This window comes from Triturus cristatus, chromosome 1_2 (genome assembly GCF_964204655.1).
Source record: "Triturus cristatus chromosome 1_2, aTriCri1.1, whole genome shotgun sequence".
Lineage (NCBI taxonomy): Eukaryota > Metazoa > Chordata > Amphibia > Caudata > Salamandridae > Triturus > Triturus cristatus.
The window spans coordinates 273,348,904-273,365,084 of record NC_140580.1 but is presented as its reverse complement, the minus strand read 5'-3'; positions in this window follow the sequence as shown (position 1 = coordinate 273,365,084).

Sequence of the window (16,181 nt, the reverse complement as noted above, 5' to 3'; positions counted from 1 at the left end):
GTGGACTTGGTCTGGGGTCGTGAGTGCACTAAACGGTCACGCAGATTAGTGGACCATCAAACCTGCAGATAAGGGCGGGGCAGTGGTTGTGCTCAACACAGTTGATTACGAAGCCGAGGTGTCCAGGCTTTTGGGTGCTCGCCAAAATTATCAACCGTTGATGAGGGACCCCACCAAGACCCTCCAGGCGACTATCCACACTATGGTCGCAGAGGCCAAAGAAAAGAAATGGCTGACGGCCAAGGAGGCTGATTTCCTTATCAACGATAAACCACGGGTCCCGGCTTTCTACATTGTCCCGAAGATTCATAAAGCACAAAGGCCCCCTCCCGGGCGGCCGATAGTCTCGGGCATTCAATCTACACTGGAACCATTGTCCCAATTTGCCGACTTTTTCCTCAGGGAGTGTGTGATTACGCAGCCCTCCTACGTCCAGGACACAACCGACGTATTGAGGATCCTCCAAGACATCGAGTATGACCCACAGCATCAATTTCTGGTGACAATTGACATCGAATCATTATACACGAGTATTCCCCAGGCAGCCACGCTGGTGGCAGCAGCACGGGCCCTGGAATCGTGTGAATGGTTCTATGATGTCCCACAATCATTCGTGCTCCAGTGTGTCGAACTGGCCCTCACAAGGAACTTCTTTGCCTATAAAAACCAGCTATATCTGCAAGTGTCCGGGACTTCCATGGGAGCTACATTTGCTCCCAGTCTAGCGTGCATCTATGTGGGGCAATTTGAAGCTGGATACGTCCTACACCATGACAACCCCTTCCAGAGGAATATTGTCCTCTGGAAGCGATACATAGATGACGTTCTATGCATATGGACGGGATCGAGGACTGACTTGGAAGAGTTCCTCGTGTGGTTGAACAACTTGGATGATTGTCTGAAATTCACCTGGTCCATCAGTGACGTCACAGCCACATACTTGGACTTAGACATCAGGGCAGAAAATTGCAAGCTTGTCACCAATGTTCATCAAAAACCAACCGACAAGAATTCCCTGTTGCATTACAGGTCGTATCACCCCAGAGCACTGAGAGACAACTTACCTGTGGGACAGTTCTTGCGATACCGCAGGAACTGTTCGTCTACAGAGGAATTCATCACACAAGCCCAAGTCCTATCCAACAAGCTGGAGGAGAGATCATATCCCACCAAGATCATCAAACAAGCACGTAAACGAGCCATGAACACCCCGAGAGCTGCTCTATTAGAAAGAACACCTAAAACGAAGAGCGATTGTATCCCGGTTGTCACTACCTTTGGCCCCTTGTCTACCAAAATCAGACAAGTCATCAGAAAACATTGGCCTTTACTTAATACTCCAACTATGACGATGCCACACCCGCGATTTGCGTTTAAGCGGACCACTAATCTGCGTGACCGTTTAGTGCACTCACGACCCCAGACCAAGTCCACGGACACTAGCATTCCACCAGGGCATTACCAATGTGGGGGATGCTCAGTGTGTGAGCTCACCACCGTTACTAAGAATGTCTCTTTGAGTAATGGGAAGATCTGGCATCTGAATTCATTCAGCAACTGCAACACTCAGAACGTCATCTACAGGCTAACGTGCCCTTGTGGCATGCACTATATTGGTCTTACCACCCGCAAGGTGAAAATTAGAATACAGGAACACCTCAGCACCATCAGGGCAGGCAAATTGACCACCAAGTTGGTACAACACTTCTTGACAATTGGACATAACCCCAGAGATGTCAAATGGGTAGTCCTTGAACGTGTTATGGGCGATTCCTACAATATGGAAGCAAGGCTTTCGACAAAAGAGGCCCGCTGGATTTACCAGGAGAAGGTAGACCAACAGGGACTCAATGACCTCATTGAATGGAGTAAGGTGGTATTATAACATCTGTCTACCACCATAAATATAAAAACAACATTACGTCATGGTTACACATTCCTATGTGCGGTCATCGACCTAGTACTACCACCACAGAACCAAGCGGAGTCAGGCATACACTCCCACACCCTCTGACGGGGGCGTGGTTGAGATGTAGGATTCCACCACAACCATTACCGCCCTTATAAATAGCCCTTTGAAGAGTAGATATGAACACACCGGGCTAGACGCATAAATACACCTACTGCTCGCATTGCACATTATTTAAGCAGGGAGGAGGTTGTCACATCATACTTTGCCTTTTCTTTCCCTTCCTTTGAGTCAGGAGCTGACACTAACATTCCAAATAATCAGGTAGATAACTACCACAGTGCATTTGATAGTAGCGGTTTATCTAAGATGGCAGCCCACCCCTTCAAGAACTCTTTGCGCATGCGCGGCACCCTTAACAACTGAATGCGCATGCGCGGCCACCGCGCGAATTACACATTTAAATAGGAAGCGGGCCACCTCCCTTCCTTTGAGTCAGGAGCTGACACTAACATTCCAAATAATCAGGTAGATAACTACCACAGTGCAGTTGATAGTAGCGGTTTATCTAAGATGGCAGCCCACCCCTTCAAGAACTCTTTGCGCATGCGCGGCACCCTTAACAACTGAATGCGCATGCGCGGCCACCGCGCGCATTACACATTTAAATAGGAAGCGGGCCACCTCCCAGTGATCGAGGGTGAGTCCAGTACCGACGCTCAGACTGATGAGGTAAGACCCGGGACTCCGGGCCAAGCAGGGGGTGCTCTCTTCTTCACGTTAGATAACGAGGGCAGGACGCATTCTCCACGAGGAGGGGGGACGGCAGGGTGTTCGGTAAGGCTTAACAAGCACACGCTGATTCAGCCGCGTAGTAGCAAGTTAACATGGACTTTCAAATAGCAGGCAACCATGTTGAATATGCTAGACAGCGCTAGTTGGTATCTATGTGTAACCGCTTAGGAAACCAATTATAGCACCAAAGCATTCAATGGTGAATTCAGAACTTTTAATTGAGACATTACGGTAGGGCTTGGCCAACACTTGGATACAGCTAAAGAGCTGAGACATGACACTTAAATTGAGGTGTCTCAACAGTTCTTATACCAACTTTTAAAGCCTACTGTGTGTGATATATGTATGTTTTATGGGTGCACTTTTCAGAAACGAAGTTCCGCAGCTCTGAATGAAACAGCCAAAGGGTTGGTGCAAAATACCTCAGACACTTACACAATGAAGGTGCAGGTATGCTGCCAAACAGCATCTTGAGGGTAAATATCCCTGTTAAGCGTGAACCCATTGATATGGATGATGAGCATTTGCTCGGTAAGACCAGTTGTGACCGGGTGGGTGAGATACTGAGTATATGTGTTTTTAATTATGTTTCCCCCAGGTGCTGACCAAAAGTTATTGCTGGTTTACACCAGCGTTGCAGAGAGACCAGTCGAACCCAGCCCTGATGAAGTTGCCGGTAAAGTAAATAAGGCAACGAAACATGTCGGTTTTAAATGAGCAGCGACACAGCTGAGAATAAAGTACCGTATAGCCAGTGTAGTGCTGCTCGGTTTTATTTTCGAGTGACTTGAGTCCTGATCAGGCTCAACTCACCAAATTTGGGTCGACACTTCCTGCTCTTTGTAGATTAGTATACACCATTTCAATACATAGGTTGCCCTGTAGACACTAGTCATTAGGACTATCACGAGGGTTTGAGTGACGCACATTATAAATTTCCTTTCCACCTTTACTGCTTCTGTTTGGGCGGCAGTGACCGATGATGACAACAGGAGGTAGTAGGCGAGTACCTGTCTACATATACCTCGTTGGGGCTGCTTCCGTGAGGCGCTGACGTCCTATCACACCTTCTTTACCTCTTTAACCTTCCTTGGTTTTGATCTGATCACTAGCAGGTTTTTACAGCACTACAGGATGGGGAAACTTTTTAACACTAAGTATCACGTTGTTGTTGCCACCGCCAAGTGACTGCACCCGGTTATAGCGGTCAACAACTCTTTTTATATATATGTGGTAAGAACACCATTGAGTGAGAGCGAGGCAGGCACTACAGACATTGAGTACCTGCGCACTACTTAAGAATTTTTAAATAAATTTGTGTACGGGGTAGGTCTTGTTGTATTTCAGAACAAGAGGCTGGGACCCAATCCCTGGACCACATCAACAGAGTCCTTGGGGCATATGAACGGGCCCAGGGACGAACGGGCCGGTCGGAAGAAGTGTTCTGTGAGCTCATCCTGTTGATGAGGTCTATCGACACCCGCATGGGACAAATTGTGGACCTCTTGGGCCAGCAAGTGGCGGCACTGAGGGACAGCCCTGCGCCACAACCAACACCTCCAACTCCCTCTGGTGGGCCACAGGATGACTGTTCACCATCCTCCCCTGCGCCCACAGAGAGGGGTGAGTCCTCAGACCCCACTGGCCCTACAGCAGGCCCCCCCCGCCAAGCGACGAAGGCGCCATCCTAAGAAAACCCTGGGAGTATCTGGAGGCAAAGCACCTGCCAAACGCCAGTCACGGAGCCAGCCCTGATGGCAACCCTCTTCACCACTGCATTGACTTTTTGGACTGTCCTTCCCCACACTGCCTTGTGAATGGCATCTGTCTTTTGGACTGGGTCACCATATCAATGTGGTGGCTACTCAATTATCTCATCTACCATAACTGTCAACACACTACTCCACTAATCACCTCAATGTAAATGTTCACCCCCCTCACATGTCACCATTGTAAATAAAACATCCTTACACACAAGTTGTTGTGTCTGCTCCATCTTTATTCCAGGATGTGCTGTCTTCAACAAGATTACAATGTTCCAGGAGTTTGGAATGTATGTAGGCAAGGAGAGGTTGAAAGCACCTAGGTAAACACAACAGAACAACACTCACTAGTCTGGGTGTGGCATCACAGACATCACACAACACCTACCATCAAAATAATCCTACATGCACACATCACAAGTGCCAACATACACATCCTGTCAAACTAAAAAAATTCCCTGTTCCAGAAGCATTGTCAGCCACCACTGAGTCAACAACCGGCTGCAGTCACAAATCCCACATACACCTTCACAACAACAACTGTGGTACAATGCTGTTCTGCAGGATGTAGGAGTCATGGGTCAAGCCGGCAAAAATTGGCACACACATGCGAGATGATCATGTCTGCCTAGCAAACCACCTGCACATTTATTCTCCATGTCTGCCAGCACTGTAAAGGGACGATGCAGATTTGGTCTCCTCCTAGTTGAGATGAAAGTGGACACATTTCAATGCAATATATCATGAGATGGGCACAGCATCTCACGTTTTGGCGGACACAACGCCAATAATGACTGTCATCTAAATTGGGTTACAGACCAGCTGACATGTAGGGACTCCTTCAGCTACACTGATCGTACACCTGTCAACTGACACACAGGAAGTACATCCAAATCATACTCGCCATATGAGAATGCACATATTGATATGGTCACGTTAACCATGGGCACGCCTGGGAGTATATCATCCAGCATTTGTGTAAAAATGCAACACCACTGTCTCACACCTAGCTGCTGCACCTGACACACTTTCAGGCGTCAGTCGAACCTGGCACACATCAACAACACAATGACCATAGGCTGAGCGTACATGACGAGTGTGTGCATGGTCAAACATAAGCGAACAGGCACATATGGACAATCTTCAACTTGAAATACATCTCAGTGATTTTCCCTACACTTTTACACCTTGACATTTGTACACATTGGGGAGTCCACAACAACACTGTCCTGTGTACATGCCCATCAATATCACAAATGACATGTGAGGGAGTACATGCCAATCTAAGAAATCACATACACAAACATGGTATGTGTACTCAGCAGTGGGATACATGGCACATTGGCATTGTGTGCACTATGACGTGCCATCAACCATGGGGACACTGTGCGTGACTGCCGGATGGCCATTGACACAGCATGATGTGTCCATTGGTGCTGTCACAGTCACCCTCCACGCAAATCCCGGTCACCCATGTCTCTGTATGGCACGCAACTCGTGGTAGCTACCTCTTGGCCCCTGTGGTGTGTCACCGCCAATTCCCAGGACACAATCGCGGTAGTGATTGAAATATATGTATTGCCAAATGGCGCTTGGCAGGCTCCACCACCCTAATCCCATTCACAAATGTCTCTGTATGGCACCCAAACTGCGGTAGCTAGCACCTGGCCCCTGTGGTGTGTCACCGCCAATGCCCAGGACACAATCGTGGTAGTGATTGATATATATGTATTGCCAAATGGCGGTTGGCATGCTCCGCCACCCAAATCCCGGTAACCCATGTCTCTGTATGGCACCCAAACCGCTGTAGCTACTGCCTGGCCCCTGTGGTATGTGACCACCAATGCCCAGGACACAATCGCTGTAGTGATTGATATATATGTATTGCCAAATGGCGGCAGGCATGCTCTGCCACCCAAATTCCGGTCCCCCATGTCTTTGTATGGCACCCAAACTGTGGTAGCTACCGTCTGGCCCCTGCGGTGTGTCACCGCCATGGACCATGCCCTTACAGCCAATGAGATCCGCTATCGCGGTAGCATGATGCAATTTTGAAAATCATGGTAGGCGTGCTCCACCACCGTGGAGCCGGTCATTGGATGCAATTGAAAGATGCATCACCGCAGTAGCGCCCGCCTGGCCCCTGTGGTGTGTCACCGCCATGGACCATGCCCTTACAACCAATGGGATTCGCTATTGCGGTAGCATGATGCAATTTTAAAAATCGCGGTAGGCATGCTCCACCACCACGGAGCCGGTCATTGGATGCATTTGAAAAAGGCTGACCTGGAACACCAATTGCAGCAGCTTAGAACCACAGAAACAACACCAGGGGGCTATATATGTGTGGGAAAGAGCCCCACATTTCCACTGCTCAGTCTGCTGCCTGAGACCCCTCACCTGCTGCTGCCTCCTGGAACTGCTGCCTGGGACTGCTGTCTGAGACCCCTCACCTGCTGCTGCCTCCAGGGACAGCTGCCTGAGACCCCTCACCTGCTGCTGCCTCCAGGGACTGCTGCCTGAGACCCCTCACCTGCTGCTGCCTCCCGGGACTGCTGCCTGAGACCCCTCACGTGCTGTTGCCTCCCAGGACTGCTGCCTGAGACCCCTCACCTGCTGCTTCCTCCTGGGACTGCTGCCTGAGACCCCTCACCTGCTGCTGCCTCCCGGGACAGCTGCCTGAGATCCCTCACCTGCTGCTGCCCCCAGAGACTGCTGCCTGAGACCCCTCACCTGCTGCTGCCTCCAGGGACTGCTGCCTGAGACCCTTCACCTGTTGCTGCCTCCTGGGACTGCTGCCTGAGACCCCTCACCTGCTGCTGCTTCCAGGGACTGCTGCCTGAGACCCCTCACCTGCTGCTGCCTCCAGGGACTGCTGCCTGAGACCCCTCACCTGCTGCTGCCTCTACAGGGACTGCTGCAAGAGACCCCTCACCTGCTGCTGCCTTCTGGGACTGCTGCCTGAGACCCCACACCATCCACTGCTGCTGTCTCATGTCCACAGTGATGGCAAGGACTGAGAAGATCCTTGCCTGTCCCTTCACAAGCGAGGAGCTGGAGGTCCTGGTGGACGAGGTGCTCACACAGTACCCAAGGCTATATGGTGCCCCAAATGTTGTGGTAAGTCTTCAACAGTGGGGGTGAGAGTGCAGGGGGGGCACACATGTAGTCGGTCTGATGCAGTATGTGCCTGAGAGTGTGGGGTTGTGTCATGCACTGCCTAACATGCTGTGTCCTAGGGGGAAGGGGGTGTACCCTACTCCACACATTTCCCTGCCTGCACATCAAGATTGGAGGGACATGTCTTGTCTTGTCAGCCATACAGTGACGCAGCAAGTTGGTAATGCAGGAATCATGACAGTGATTGCTTGTGTGAATGGCTGTGTGGGTCCCTGTTGTCCATCTCAGTGTGAGCCCACCTGGCCTGCACAGTCACCGCCCAATCTGACAAGGACACATCACTGAATGTACAGAGTGTTACATGTGTGTTTTTTGCAGGACTCTCTGTTAGAACCGGCGGTCTCTAGTTGGCAGAGGTATACACTTCTGACAAATAGGGACCCACCAACTCTAGTCAGGGCAAGGGGATTACACACTCAGATAACCCCTGCTACCCCCTTGGTAGCTTGGCAGAGCAGACAGGCTTATCTCAGAGGCAGTGTGTTAAGCATTTATGACCACATACAGTAATAAAGGGAATACACTACAAATGGACACAACACAGGAGTTATTATAAAAATAGTATTTTTATATAAGGCTTAGCACAAGACCAAATAACGACAAAAATATACCACAATCTTAATAAATACTCTTTGGAAGGAAAAATAATAGTTCAGGTAAAGTTTATTCTTAGGAAATAGTTCTTTAGCAACAAAAGTAAGTATTCTTCTGAAACACAGTTCTTGGCAACAATGTGACCCCCACAGGAGTCACACGACGTCGAGTTTACGATATTCCCAAGGTTTGGCGTCGACCGCGAGGAGCGCTACGTCAAGCCCGGAGTTGCAACGGAACCCACAAACACAGTACCTTTGGAAATGAAGAAAACGATGATCCACGGCGTCGAGATGTCGGCGTCGAGGTCGGCGCCGATCGTGCCTCGGATTCGGGTCGATCCGCAGCGGCGTCGAGAGGTGTCGGGCCGGAGCAGCGCTCACGGCGTCGAGAAGGGCGTCGAGTCGATGCGATCAGCAGCGGCGTCGAGACGGGGTCGCTTAGAGCTGGAGCCGATACTCACTACTCACTGGCGTCGATACCGGCGTCAAGACGGGGTCACTTGGAGCTGAAGCCGATACTCACTACTCCTGGCGTCGCTACTGGCGTCGATCGGGCCCGGCGTCCGGCGTCGAAGACTCAGAACACTGGAGCCATTACTCACGATGTCGAGCTGGATTCGGCGGGGTCGGCGGCGTTGAGACTGCAGATTTCACCTGTGCACTAGAAATAACACTTTCAGCAACCAGCAATTCAGTAGAGGGTGAAGTCCTTTGGCCCTGTGACTTCAACAGGAGGATGGCACTCTTCCAGCCCTTGGAGATTTTCTAGCAAGCTTTTGAGAGTACACACCAAGTTCCTCTCTCCTTGTTCCTTGGCAAAAATATAGAAGCAGCTTCAGGTTCCCCCCAGCAAACAGCACACTGGCAGAAGGGGGGCAAGTCCTTAGATCAGCAGGCTTCTTGTCCTTGGTAGAGGTTTCCTTATCAGAAGTGATCTGAGTTCTTTGGTTCAGGGGTCCTTCTTTTATACCCCTTTTCTGCTTTGTTCCCTTTGTCCAAGCAGGGAAATTCCCCCCATCTCAGGTTTGTTGTGGGTGTTGCCAGGCAGAGGCACCTGGCCTATTCACTGAGCAGGGCAGGGTCCTCAGCCGCCCAGCAGGAGGCGGAGACAGTATTGTCACTGGCAGGAGCAGGGCTATCAGTCGGCCGGCAGGAGGTGGAGCCAGCATTGTGTCAGGCAGGGCAGGCTATCAGGGACTACTCTTTCCCCACTCTAAGTGTAGATGCCTCATTCACCCCACACTGACTCATTCAGACCTCTGGAGCCACCCAGCCCCTGACACACACACACCAAACCAGCAGAGACCGCTGGAAAGTTGGACAAGAAAATAGGCACTTTCTAAAAGGGCTATTTTCAAACACAGAATTTAAAAACCATCCATCCTAAAGGGTGTGTTATTAAATTCTGAGTTCAGGGATACTAAACTCGACCTGCTACCATGCTCCCTGAGTCAGATAGATTATAATGGAGTTAATAATCAGTCTGCCCATTCTGGCCTATTGGAGGCAGGTAGCCCTTCAATAGTGAAAAACGAAAAATGGCTGTAATTCACTATTAGGTCATACCACACACATCAGGGCATGACCTACCTTTTACCCACAATGCACCCAGCCCTAGGGCCTACCATAGAGGTGTCTGAAATGTGGCAAAGTGAAGGTTTTAGAGACTGGCAAGTAGGTTTCCTTGCCAAGTCGACATGGCAGTCAGGGACCGCACACAGGCTCTGCGATGGCAGGCCTGAGACACATTTTACACGCTGCTTCTGTGGGTGGCACAACCAGTGCTGCAAGCCCACCAGCAGCAGTTAACTTACATGCCCTTGGCACACGCGGTGCACTAGACTAGGGTCTGAACAGTAAGTCAACCAAGCCAATCATGGTAACACCAATCAATGTATCAATTTAACATAGGGAGCACTTGCACTGTGGCACTGATCAGCAGTGGCACAGTGCCCAAAGCAATATTCCAGCAAAAACATCGTAAACAGCGGAGGCCAACAGAAAAAAATGGAGGAGAGACTCATGCCAATGATGCCAGGTCTAACACGTGTCCCCTCCAGCTGAAATGTGGGGAGAACTACCCTTCACCCAGGGAGTCCTCATCACTAAGGCGGAAAAATCTGGACAGACCATCAGCATTGGCGTGATCTGTACCAGGGCGGTGTTCCACCGTAAAGTCCATCCCCTGTAGGGAAATGGACCACCTCAACAGTTTTGGGTTTTCACCCCTCATCTGCATTAACCATCTGAGGGGCCTGTGGTCTGTCTGAACCCGGAAGTGAGTCCCAAACAGGTAGGGTCTTAGCTTCTTCAGCGCCCAGACCACAGCAAATACCTCACGCTCTATCGCACTCCACCTTTGTTCCCTGGGAAGTAACCTCCGGCTGATGAAGGCTACAGGTAAGTCTCGGCCCTCCTCATACATCTGTGCTAGAACAGCCCCCACACCATGCTCTGAAGCGTCTGTCTGGACAATGAACTCTTTTGAAAAGTCGGGCGCCTGGAGGACCGGTGCTGTACACATTGCAGTTTTCAGGGTGTCAAAGGCTTTCTGACAGGCGTCAGTCCAGATCACAAGTCTCGGCTGCTTCCTGGAAGTCAGCGATGTCAAGGGGTGCACAATGTTGCCATACCCCTTGACAAACCTCCTGTAGTAACCCGTGAGACCCAAGAAGGCTCTCACCTGAGTCTGGGTTTTGGGCGGTTCCCAAGCTAGGATGGTATCTATTTTGGGTTGCAGGGGGGCCACCTTGCCGCTCCCTACTTGGTGCCCCAAGTACACCACTGAACCCTGCCCAATCTGGCACTTACTGGCCTTGATTGTGAGGCCTGCTCTACGCAGGGCCAACAACACTTCCTGGAGGTGGCGCAAGTGTTCCTCCCAGCTGGCGCTGAACACTGCTATGTCGTCCAGGTAGGCGGCGCTGAAATCCTCCAGTCCAGCCAATACCTGGTTGACCAACCTCTGGAATGTGGCAGGGGCATTCTCCATCCCAAAGGGCATAACCCGGAACTGGTAGTGCCCATCTGGTGTGGAGAATGCAGACCTCTCTTTTGCCCCATCGGTCAAGGCGATCTGCCAGTACCCAGACGTTAGATCAAACGTACTAAGGTACCGAGCAGCCCGCAACCGATCTATGAGCTCATCAGCTCTGGGGATGGGGTGCGCGTCAGTCTTGGTTGACCGAATGGAGTCCTCGGTAATCCACACAGAACCGAAGTTCTGGTGAAGCACCAGGCGCTGCAGCCTTTGGGACCAAGACCACTGGGCTGGCCCAAGGACTGCTAGAGGACTCAACCATCCCTAAGGCAAACATTTTGGAGACCTCCTCCTTGATGTATGCTCTGACCTTGTCAGTCACCCTGTAGGCCTTGTGCCTCACAGGAGTGCTGTCCCCGGTGTCCACATCGTGGACACACCACTGAGTGACACCAGGGATTAAGGAGAACAGATCAGGGAATTGTCCCAGCAGATGGCGACAATCTTGCTGCTGCTCAGGGGTCAGTGTGTCAGAGAGGACAACACCATCCACTGACCCATCTTGCTCTTTTGCACACAGGAGGTCAGGAAGAGGCTCACTCTCCTCCTCCATTCCAGCATCTGTGGCTAGGAGCATGCCCACTTGGGACCTTTCTAAGTGGGGCTTTAACCGGTTGACATGCAGGACCCTCAAGGGGTTCCTGGGAGACTTCAAGTCCACCAAGTAGGTGACATCGCTCTTTTTCTCCACAACCACAAATGGTCCAGTCCACCTGTCCTTGAGCGCACAAGGTTCTACAGGGGCCATGACCCAAACTTTCTGACCAGGTTGAAGCTCAACCAGAGTGGCATTCTGGTCGTACCACCGCTTCATCTCTTCCTGGCTGGCCTCCAGATTTGCCTGAGCAAGATCTCTGAAGCGCCGAGTCTGGTTCCTAAAGACCAGCCTGTAACTGTATACATCCTGGGGAGGTTTCCTGGGAGATTGCTCCCAGCCTTCTTTGACCAGACTCAAAGGTCCTCTTACCGGGTGTCCATACAAAAGCTCAAAGGGACTGAACCCAAGAGACTTTTGTGGCACCTCACGGTAAGCAAACAGCAGGCATGCCCAACAAGGTATCTCTCCCCTCGTTGGCAAAGCGACACCACAACCACGCTCCCCAATCTTTCTCAGGGACCCGGTGGGCCAACAATGCTAACTCATATGCTTTAAACCATTGACCAATATCCTCATTTCTACTGTAATCTTTTATCACATCTTTGGGAAAATAAAACCTACTTTCTGCAGGCACAGATGGAGTGCTGCCACCAGAGGGATTCAACTCTAAACTCTTAGTTTTAAGCTCCATCTCCCTCACCATCTTCTCACGTTCAAACGCTAATTTCTCTCTTTCAAAATCTAATCTTTTGCTCTCCATTTCAGCTTCTCTTTTGCTTCTTGCATTCTCTAATTCCAACTGCCCTCCTAGTTTAAGTTTTGCCATCTCTAACTTGTACTCCCTCTCCTTCTCCCTGTCTTCCAACTCTTCAGGAGAAAGGCTCTTAGAGGAAACACTGCTGCCGGGAGATGCCACGTGCCCATTCATGGGCTCTTCCACTTCCTCTTCCTCTTCCGGTACCACCCCCAGATCAGAGGGATTTCTGGCATCTAACCAGGCCTTCGGCACTTTAAGGAAGTCCTCTCTCACTCTGAGACCTGTGGTAGGAACTTTAAACTGCTTGCAAAATTGCTCTAGCTCCTTTTTCTTGTACTTATTTATCAATTTTTTATCAAATTCCTCCACAACAATAAGAGAAGGGGTAGCAGCTCCGGCATCCTCCATGGTCAAAACTGGCAGTGTTTAAAAAAATAAGCTCCAGGAAAGCGGAGAACAAAAATAGAATATCCTACCAAAAACAGATTGTGGCAGCGTTATGGTCTGCTTTCACTATGTAGCGTACACTAATCACTGCACATGAGTCATAAATGCAAAGTTCAATCCTCACCGCTGACCACCAATGTTAGAACCGGCGGTCTCTAGTTGGCAGAGGTATACACTTCTGACAAATAGGGACCCACCAACTCTAGTCAGGGCAAGGGGATTACACACTCAGATAACCCCTGCTACCCCCTTGGTAGCTTGGCAGAGCAGACAGGCTTATCTCAGAGGCAGTGTGTTAAGCATTTATGACCACATACAGTAATAAAGGGAATACACTACAAATGGACACAACACAGGAGTTATAATAAAAATAGTATTTTTATATAAGGCTTAGCACAAGACCAAATAACGACAAAAATATACCACAATCTTAATAAATACTCTTTGGAAGGAAAAATAATAGTTCAGGTAAAGTTTCTTCTTAGGAAATAGTTCTTTAGCAACAAAAGTAAGTATTCTTCTGAAACACAGTTCTTGGCAACAATGTGACCCCCACAGGAGTCACACGACGTCGAGTTTATGATATTCCCAAGGTTCAGCGTCGACCGCGAGGAGCGCTACGTCGAGCCCGGAGTTGCAACGGAACCCACAAACACAGTACCTTTGGAAATGAAGAAAACGATGATCCACGGCGTCGAGATGTCGGCGTCGAGGTCGGCGCCGATCGTGCCTCGGATTCGGGTCGATCCGCAGCGGCGTCGAGAGGTGTCGGGCCGGAGCAGTGCTCCCGGCGTCGAGAAGGGCGTCGAGTCGATGCGATCAGCAGCGGCGTCGAGACGGGGTCGCTTAGAGCTGGAGCCGATACTCACTACTCACTGGCGTCGATACCGGCGTCAAGACAGGGTCACTTGGAGCTGGAGCCGATACTCACTACTCCTGGCGTCGCTACTGGCGTCGATCGGGCCCGGCGGCCGGCGTCGAAGACTCAGAACACTGGAGCCGTTACTCACGATGTCGAGCTGGATTCGGCGGGGCCGGCGGCGTCGAGACTGCAGATTTCCCCTGTGAACTGGAAATAACACTTTCCAGCAACCAGCAATTCAGTAGAGGGTGAAGTCCTTTGGCCCTGTGACTTCAACAGGAGGATGGCACTCTTCCAGCCCTTGGAGATTTTCTAGCAAGCTTTTGAGAGTACACACCAAGTTCCTCTCTCCTTGTTCCTTGGTAAAAATAAAGAAGCAGCTTCAGGTTCCCCCCAGCAAACAGCACACTGGCAGAAGGGGGGCAAGTCCTTAGATCAGCAGGCTTCTTGTCCTTGGTAGAGGTTTCCTTGTCAGAAGTGATCTGAGTTCTTTGGTTCAGGGGTCCTTCTTTTATACCCCTTTTCTGCTTTGTTCCCTTTGTCCAAGCAGGGAAATTCCCCCCATCTCAGGTTTGTTGTGGGTGTTGCCAGGCAGAGGCACCTGGCCTATTCACTGAGCAGGGCAGGGTCCTCAGCCGCCCAGCAGGAGGCGGAGCCAGTATTGTCACTGGCAGGAGCAGGGCTATCAGTCGCCCGGCAGGAGGTGGAGCCAGCATTGTGTCAGGCAGGGCAGGCTATCAGGGACTACTCTTCCCCCACTCTAAGTGTAGATGCCTCATTCACCCCACACTGACTCATTCAGACCTCTGGAGCCACCCAGCCCCTGACACACACACACACCAAACCAGCAGAGACCGGTGGATAGTTGGACAAGAAAATAGCCACTTTCTAAAAGGGCTATTTTCAAACACAGAATTTAAAAACCATCCATCCTAAAGGGTGTGTTATTAAATTCTGAGTTCAGGGATACTAAACTCGACCTGCTACCATGCTCCCTGAGTCAGATAGATTATAATGGAGTTAATAATCAGTCTGCCCATTCTGGCCTATTGGAGGCAGGTAGCCCTTCAAGAGTGAAAAACGAGAAATGGCTGTAATTCACTATTAGGTCATGCCACACACATCAGGGCATGACCTACCTTTTACCCACAATGCACCCAGCCCTAGGGCCTACCATAGAGATGACTGAAATGTGGCAAAGTGAAGGTTTTAGAGACTGGCAAGTAGGTTTCCTTGCCAAGTCGACATAGCAGTCAGGGACTGCACACAGGCTCTGCGATGGCAGGCCTGAGACACATTTTACATGCTGCTTCTGTGGGTGGCACAACCAGTGCTGCAAGCCCACCAGCAGCAGTTAACTTACATGCCCTTGGCACACGCGGTGCACTAGACTAGGGTCTGAACAGTAAGTCAACCAAGCCAATCATGGTAACACCAATCAATGTATCAATTTAACATAGGGAGCACTTGCACTGTGGCACTGATCAGCAGTGGCACAGTGCACAAAGCAATATTCCAGCAAAAACATCGTAAACAGCGGAGGCCAACAGAAAACAAGCATTTGCAATGCATCGGTCTCGCCTTTAGGACCTTATATATATTTAATAACGCAGCACATTAGCCTGGCTGCTGAAACATTAACTATTGTTTAATATGGAGGGAAAGTAAGCACCAAACTGCGTGACACACCTGGTTTAGAAATATATGGAGAGAAATAAACTCTGCGAATGTGTGTGTGTAAGTGAAAACCGAGATTATGGAGAGACAGAGAAGAAAGGAGAAAGAAGGGTGCGCGTTTGTGTGTGAGAAAGTGTGTGACAGAGAGAGAAAGCAATAATGAAAGATAAATATAGATAGTGAGAGAGTGTGTGACATAGAGAAAGCAATAGGGAAAGAGAAATAGAGAAAGTGTGGAGAGAGAGAGAGAGAGAAAAGGGGGCAGAGGCTATGCATGCATATAGGAAGGGACAGACAAGATCTGAAGTCGACACTTTATCTAAGATGAGAAATTATAGCAGATGGATATGCTCACGGGTGATTAGAGAGCTATACAAATCCCACATAGCATAAGAGAGGTATCACAGAATGCACTGGTTGCAGACAATTTGGAAAAATGGTCTCTATGAGCCATCTAAAAAGAAGAAATGTGATGAACTTTTTATTGCGTTAGAAGTCACGTTGATATCTTGATAATATGCATGCTGCATTTGCATTTCGCATAGATCTTTATGAAC